Raw genomic sequence first — 8459 nt, 5'->3', positions numbered from 1 at the left:
GCTCTGTGTGACAGCGACAGGGCCCGAGGCAACGGCATGGAGCTGTGTCAGGGGAGGGGCAGCTGGGGGTGAGGGAAAGGGTCTGCACCACAGGGCGGTGGGCATGGAATGGGCTGCACAGGGCTGTGGGCACGGCCCCCAGTGCTGGAGTTCTAGGAGAGTTTGGACAGTGCTCTCAGACACAGGTTTGATTTTGGGTGGTGCTGTGTGGAGCCTGGAGTTGGATTCGGTGATCCTTGTGAGTCCCTTCCAGCTTGGGATATTCTGTGATTCTATGAAAGCAAGGATTGATTTTGAAAGATCTTGAGTTCTTTGTGACATCTCACTTCCATGAAACCTCCACTACAGCTGGGTGGAATGCATTGTGTTACACAAGACCAAATCCATCTTATTTTCTTTAGAAACATCCACGTAACCTCTATTTGACTTTGGTGGTACCTGACAGGCTGATTATTTTTTTAATATAACAAAGGTAATACACAAAAGTTAGGCTCAGAGCCACAGAAACACTTTGCCCTCCCTGATCTGTCAATAGCCGCAGGTTTCATTTTGTTCACTGTAATGACGACGTGGAGTAACTGGATCCCTCAGAAAGTAAATGCATGACATCTCTTGAAGGTGGTAAAGGACGTTTCACAAGTACAGGAGTGTGCAGATCTCTTGAATCCATCTTTCTGATGGTGATAGAGAAAAATTTTAAATGGGTCTTAGCATCATTTTGAGGAAAGAAATGCTGTAGCAGTTGTGGGAACCAGAGAATATAGGTTGTTCTTTCAATGAGTCCATGCTCTGTATTAGAAAGGCTGCTACTGTGGCTTTTGCACATGAGGAGATAAAGTCTAATAACCAGGAGATAATTATCTTTGGCACTTTCCCATGCATATCACATTAATCCCTGAAAACCAGAGAAAACTACTAGAAAGTTGCACAAACTCTTAGTTGCAGAGTTTTACTGGGCTTGCTACCAAAGCCCTGAGCAGAAACAAAGGAGCTCAGAAGTGACTCAGAAGGTTCCTTTTGTCTCCTGGGGTCCTGCATTGATCTGAGCTGGACTCAACTCATCTCTGCTTCCTAACAGCTGGCCAAGGGGTGGACAAATGGGACTCCAGTCCCATGCTCTATTCCAAGAAGGAATTCCCACCATATGGCATTGGTCTGGCCCTTTGGGACAACCTCTAATTCAACCCAAACTCTGTGGAAATGACTTTAGATGGGGGTTATCCAAGCCATCTTCCAAAGGCTGGGTTTTCAGGGAAGCCGTAGCTTCCCCGTGGGCTTTCAAGCAAATAAAACTTGAGTTAGAGAGCCAACTTTAAAAGTACCCAGAATGATGTGTAATACTTAGCAAACCTAATTAGTGACACTAATTCAATCACTGCTATCCAAGCACCGACTCAATTGCATCCAACTCGTAAAAGTCAGGACATGGACCACCTGCATCCCACTTGTGCACGACTCTGCCATTACACAGCCACAACACAGGGAGTCACTTGGCTGCAGGAGCAGGAGAAATGCCACAATCAGACCCACAGCTGCTCTCATCGGCATAGCTGCAGCAAAGAAGAGAGTGCTGCATGGATTTACACCAGCTGAGAAAGTAGGTTTTCAGTTTTCAGTCAGCCAACCAAATATAATTTAGACTTTATAAAGCCACAATGTTACATTACGAATGTGCTGACACCTGCAGCATTTAGAAAAGACAGCTCATGGAGAAGTTTCCAGCCCTCTATAGCAAGGTTAAACACAATTCCCTTCCACTGAAGAGTAATTCCTGGACTGTTGAGGCACAGTGTTACATTTTTATGATGATGATTCAAATGAGTCATCTCCAATCAACGAGCAATCATTGCTTTAATGACCAGACAGGGAAAATGCGGTTTAGCGGTGACCAACGCTGCAGTTTCTTCTTCTGACTGCTCACTAAGAACTGTGAGAAGGTTGTGTCACGAGCTACAAACTTGTAGCCAGCCCAGAATGTATCTCCCAAGAGCTGGCTGTGGGTACCAGCTCCAGCAGGACCTGTGCGGCAGTTTCTGCTCCTTGCCAATGACAGTGGTGCAGGCACTCTGTGTTTCTGCTCTCTGCTTGGCAAGCAAGTGGCCACATCCCGATAACCACCAGCAGCACTGGCACCCAGCAGCAGGCACACTACTTTCTGAATATCTCATTCCCAATCCTAGGAATGTGGGAGGCTTCCTTGACCAAGGAAGGGGAAAGGGTCATTTCCCTCTGAGCAGTCGTGGAGCAGCACAGGCACACCCAGGTCAGCCTGAGAGGCGCTGCCTTGGAAAGTAGGTGATATGGCTAACAGCCCCGTAGGGATGCAGTCTGACCCTTATCTCCCATTTCTGATACAACTGCTGTAACTTCGGAACCAGTACCAGCAAACTAAGAGCCGGTGACCAAAAACACATGCTTCAAGAAGTGCAATCCTACCCGTCCTACAGACACCTACTGAGCTGCGCACACTCCTCCAGGACTTGGGCTGAGGAGAGGCAGGACTTGGCATCCTCAGAGCAGATCGGTCCAGTGCTCACACTGATCACAGCTCACTGTGGTCACAGTGCCTGAAAGACCTTCTCTGCTCCACTTCTAAGAAGGAAGGGCAGGAGGAGAGCAGAGAGCTCTGCACTGCCATGAATGGCTAGAAGGAGCCACATGTAGAAGTGGCTCCCCACATCTTCTTGCTCAGAGTGTCTGCCTAGGATGAGGTGCTCGTTTGCTGCAAGGGCTTAAAAAAGATGGGGCTATATACACCTTCCAAAGTAAAGGACTATCTTAAGTTTCAGACACTCTGACAGAGGATTTAAAGATGCTATCTGAAGTTTTCACTTAAATCACGTGCAAGTGCCGAAGCTATAAACACATAAAAATAAATCATTATGAGCAAAGAGCAAACATCGCAGTGGAAAGGCACTGCAGACCTCCACACTTTTATAACAGTGACATACTAACTCTAATTAGTGGATGGAAAATACTGTAAACTTTCTCCTCCTTTGGAGTTCATGAAAGTTGAAACTTGCTAAGAAATCAAAATGACACACTTCCAAAGAGCTTATACACAGCAGATGGTTTTATCTGCAACTCAATGTGCAGGCTCTGCTGCTGCATCTGGAGGCTGAAGGGTGGTGGAGTGTGTTGTCCAGCACAGCCTGAGCCTAGGATCCAAGAGGAGCAGCAGTGGCCTGGCTGAGTGAGGGGCTCTGGGAGATTCATAGAATATGCTGAGTTGAAGGGACCCCAAAGATCACCGCATTCAACTCCGGGTTCCACTTAGCACGACCCAAAAGCAAACCCTATATCTGAAGGCATTGTCCAAACTCTCCTTGAACTCAGGGCCTCCCCTCTGCTCCTCTGCTCTGCGCTGAACAGACACTCCTATCTCCGTGTCTGGCAGAGAAGGCGACCCAATCCAAGAGTGTCAGCACTGCACAGGGGAGCCCCACACTGGGGAAACAGCAGGACATAACATTGGCCTGTGCCCTGTCTGGAGTTGCATGCTGTGCCCTACTGTGCCCACAACCCGGCCTCCTCACATCACACTGGTTCTATGGCAGTCGGACAGCCTGCCTGCAGCAGACAGACAGCCTGCCCACTGCTGTGTGGACCAGGTGGACACATGGTCAGGAGAAAACCTGACAAACCGTAATCCTGACTCCATCAGGTGGCAAAACTCAAAGGTTACGTTCACAGAGCACTTATAAACGAGCTAGATCCCCTGGTATTCAGAAGTCTACAGCCATTAATGGTAGGGTCCTTCAAGCACAGCAGAGGTGGTTTTGTATAAGCCATGACCCACAGAAAGCCACAGCATCAGGCAGGGAGGTTTTGGGAAACCACAATAGTATCACTGCATTGTTGGAGGCTTATTCATTCTCCTGAGGTATTTAAGGTATTGAAAACCTGAGAGGTTTACATTGTTCTCCTTTTGGCAGTGGGTTGCTTGAGCAACAACAGCATTGAACCTTTGGCTTTTCCTTTTCCAAGTCCAGCCAGCACAGGAAGAGTTTCATACCCATATTTTTTGTTAGCAGGTCTCCTCATTCACCAAGTAGAGATGGTTTATGATCAGAAACCAGTTTTGCTGGCAGTGCTGCTGGAAGAAAGCAAGATCAGAGATCCTTTGCTGGTACAATAGCATTAACTGTCTGAACATCCCAGGAATTTGCACAAAATTGCTAGGCTAAGGTATGAGAGGAGACTTTGCTGTGCACTGGGAAGGGCATTCTCAAAATTTCACCTATTCAGAAAAGGTACCAGGTCATGGGGGAAGAGAAATCTTGTATCCTGGGAAGTCAAAATGCAAAATACCTTTCCAGTCATTTAGGTGAAATAATGAAAGCTATATCCCCACACATGCCACCCACAGCTTCCTGTGCTTGCGAGCAATGTGAGGTCCAGCTTTGCCCGGGTTATCAAGGAAGGCTTTCAAAGGTAGTGCTATTCTTGGCTTTTTTGTTCTTTTCTTCTTTTAAAGAAGCTGTGTGTTTTACAGTCAGGTATAGATAAGCTTCTCCCCAGAAGCAGGCACGCATATCTCCTTGCTATGCCTTTTTTCCCCTTGAGCAAACACCAGATGCAAGCAGCATAAGCAAACTGCCACCTTCCAAACCCTGAGATGCTTGGTGTTTCTGGCTCACTGACCTGTGGCTGCCTGCCTTGGGACGTGCTCCCTCCAGGCTCACGGCTACACTCCTGCAGCCAGATCTGAAGCACCAGCACAGATGTACACTGTCCTAAGCCTCTCATCTCTCCTTATCCCAGTTTCGCACATATTCAACCATGTTAGCATGAGCAAGCTTTCTCCTAGGGCAAGGAGCCATTGCTGTCCCCAAAAGTGCCCAGTTGCCTTCATGGGAAGGTGGAGGGAAAGCTGGGCTTGTGGTTGCTTTGTGCCCAGCAGAGAAGGTGAGGGGATGTGGGGACTCAATTTTTTTTCAGCTGAAGGGAATCCACATGGTTGTGAATATTAGATAGTTACTTGGGCTACATAATAGCTTCTGTGCAGCTTTATAAACCAAAGGGCAAGACAATTCCTTGGTTAGTACACGAGCATTAATGGAATATGTTTCTTATGCAATCGCAGCCAAATAGAAGGAAATGAAGTCCTGGAGCCAGCAGGTTGCCCTTCACTCTGTCAAGTATTTCAGAGGAAAAGGGTGTGGGATGATTCAAAAGAAGGGAATATCTGAGAGGGCTCTCAGCATCTGAAATGCCTTGAAGCAACGTGATTCATTTCTTCCAGGAAAGAATGACCAGCTCCCACATACAAACAGCTGTAAATGACCATTTCTTTTAATCCATTTCTTTATCTTATAGTGGCCAGTGCACATGTTTAGGAAAAACTGGTAAGAAACTAGTGTGGGCTATGTGTTGCTTGGTACAAGCCCTCAGCTACCAGCAGGCACTGCTGCAACAGGTTCTCCATTCACACAGCCACGTGCTATTAGATGACTCCCTGTGTCTTGCTGAAACTAGAGATGAGAGCAGCCTACATAAACTAAGAATGCACTGAAAACATCTAGGAATTTTCCTAACCGAAAGGAGTGTGGAACAACAAATGCCAAGGTAGCATCAAACAAACATTCCTCTGGTTGGATCTTTCAGTTTTGCTAAGGTACTGATCCCACTGGTGTGTTCGTAATGGCACACTGCCACTTAAGGGGCAGTGCAAATAATAAGACAATGATTATAAATTCTTCTATGATAGCAACGCTGCTGCAGCATGTGTTGGGTTCCTTCCATCCCCTAGGTCTTCTTACATCTTGCCTGTCCCCACCACACCTGAGCATTCCCAGCTGTGCTAAAATGGCTGCTGCTACTTTGTTCTCTGGTCTAGAGGCAAAGCACAGAATTGTGGAATCATCTAGGCTGGAAAAAGCTTTTAAGATCATCAGAAGTCCCACCATCCTACCAAAAGTCCCACCACTAACCCACATCCCTTAGCACCATGTCCACACAAGTACCTCTAGGGATGGGGACTCCTCCACTTACCTGAACAGCCCATTCCAGTGCTTGCCCACCCTCTGTGTGAGAAATTCTTCCCAATAGCCAATCTAAACATCCCCAGTGCAATTTGAGGCCGTTTCCTCACATCCTATCACTTGTCACTTGAGAAGAGTCCAACACCCACCTCACTGCAGCCTTTCAGGTAGCTGTCAAGCAGGCTGCAGAACTGACGGAGAAGAAATGCTGCCTGTACCAAAATCACCATCAATTTTCTCCTCCCTTTCAAATAAAAGCACCTTTTGGCTGTCATCTACCTGCAGTGGTTGTCCCCAGCTGCCTGTGGATGCAGGAATGCCAGTTAGCAGTGCGTCAGGGGTCAGTGCTGGCTGTGCAGGCGTGGGATGGAAGGAGGCTGCCCACGGACATGAAGCATAACTAGACTTGCCGTGGGCTGAAGTTATGCAAATTTACTTAATCAGCATTTAAGTCCTTACCTCAGAGCAGGGCCCGCAATATAGGGTGAGGAGGAAATCGGTGATATGAAGTTTAACACAAAGTCTGTAGTCAGCTGCTCCTTTCTTCAAGGCAGACTCCTTTTCTTCCTTGCCTATGTTAGCATCGTGAGTTATAATCACAACTTCCTCATAGCAGAGCTCTCATTTTTCATTTACCTCAAAAACCTCTCGCAGAGTTTGGGCATGATAGAATTAGAGGCGATGATGATAATTAATTGATTTTGAAGTTGCCATCTCTCTCCAGTGCATTTAATGAATGTCAGCGATAGAGCTTCCCAGAAGTGCCAGAGGCTGTAGCTCCACCTAATGACATTGCTGAAAGTGAACCTTGAATGCATGCTGAAAGAGATTAATGATGGTAGATTCTAGCTTCATTGTCAGTGATCTAGAGATGTGAGTCCAAGGCTCCTGCAAAAGACAGAGCTGGAGAACATATAAGCTAGTGGTTTGCTTGGCTGGTAGACAAGTGCAGTGATGGGGAGAGGCATACTGTAAACTCTCCCAAGAGTTTCACGCCAACCCATTGAAATGCATGGCTTGGTGATTAGCAGTATCTATACCGCCCACCTTGAAACCTCAGCTTGTTGACCCGTTTGGTTTCTTACTATGCAGCCACAAAGGAAAGAGGGACAGAGCTGCACCAGCAGCACCAGTGAGCAGGAGGCTCAGGGCAAGGACCCAACTGCTCTGGTAATTTGCTCAGCTGGGCTGACAGTTGTGACCTCAAAGGCACACCCACAGAACCTGGTGGCTTCTTCAGAGCTGTGAAATGTTTTTATTCCACACCACTGGTCCTACCCTGGCAAGGGAGCAAAAATGTGCTTCTGCTGCCAACCCAGATGAGGGTGTTGGTAGACCTCAGACTCCTGCTTCTACCACCTCCGCAATTCCTATCCCTAATAAATTCTACTACACCCAAATCAGAAATGCACTCACAAGAGCAGAGGCTTTGGGCCTGCAGGTTGGTAGGGTCTTGATGCAGAGCAACATGCTGTCTCCTGTCTTTCCCATCTCCTCATGCCTTCTTCACTCTGGAGCTTTGGGTATGCATTCATACATGTTTTAAATGTGCACATGAACATTTTTTCTATGCATCGCATACTTGTGTTACTTTAGGCACCTCCTTTCCTCCTAAGGAAACAATCCTTCTTAGTTCTTTGAATTCCCTCCCACTCATAACAATGGTCTAGGCATGGAGAAAACTGTCCCTCCTTAGATCAGGCTGTCATGCATTTCTCTCCCTTTAAATAAGGAGCTATTGCTAAGCTGGCAATTTCCATTCTCTCTCAGTCAACAGCAAGGCTGAAGCCATTCTGGCTCTGTCCTGCAGCTGGCATCCGTGACCTCATTTGCCCATGCCCTTCGTGTGCCACGTGGGATGAGCCACAGCCTGTGGATAGCATCTCCTCAAGCAAATAGTGAGGTGACCTTAGCCAGAGTGTTTGTAAAATGCTTCTGTCCCTGGAGGTGTTCAAGAAGCATGTGGATGTGGCACTGAAGGACATGCTCAGTGGGTATGGTGGGGGTGGGCTGACAGTTGGACTAGGAGATCTTGGAGTTTTTCTCACAGAATCTTCATGATTCTGTGATTCTCTTCTGTGATTCTAAAATGGCTGGAATTGAATATATACATTAGCATCACTGGAAAGTAAATGTCTCCAGAGAATGCATTGCCATTAAATGCATAGCTGGTAATTAGCAGTACTAATAATTTTTAGCTGGTAGCTAAAAATGGAATTTCAGAGTCACACGCATAAAGAAGCTCAAACATGAGCTGCCAAACACTCCATCATACCAAGGTGAGACCCTCGTGCCAAGCAGCAGGCCTATTTTATTTAGAAAACTGGATGTAGTTCTAACAGCATTTTCCTTGAGCAGTGGTATTGCTGACCATGCCATTCATAATATAGTGACTAACTGATTTACTAATTTTAAGCCTACTTTGTTTATTCCACACCAGGAAATGGAAAATGTGAATTCCTGTTGTTCAGCTCC

Source organism: Meleagris gallopavo, chromosome 1 (assembly GCF_000146605.3).
Source record: "Meleagris gallopavo isolate NT-WF06-2002-E0010 breed Aviagen turkey brand Nicholas breeding stock chromosome 1, Turkey_5.1, whole genome shotgun sequence".
NCBI classification, from domain to species: Eukaryota; Metazoa; Chordata; class Aves; order Galliformes; family Phasianidae; genus Meleagris; species Meleagris gallopavo.
This window is presented reverse-complemented; position numbering follows the sequence as displayed.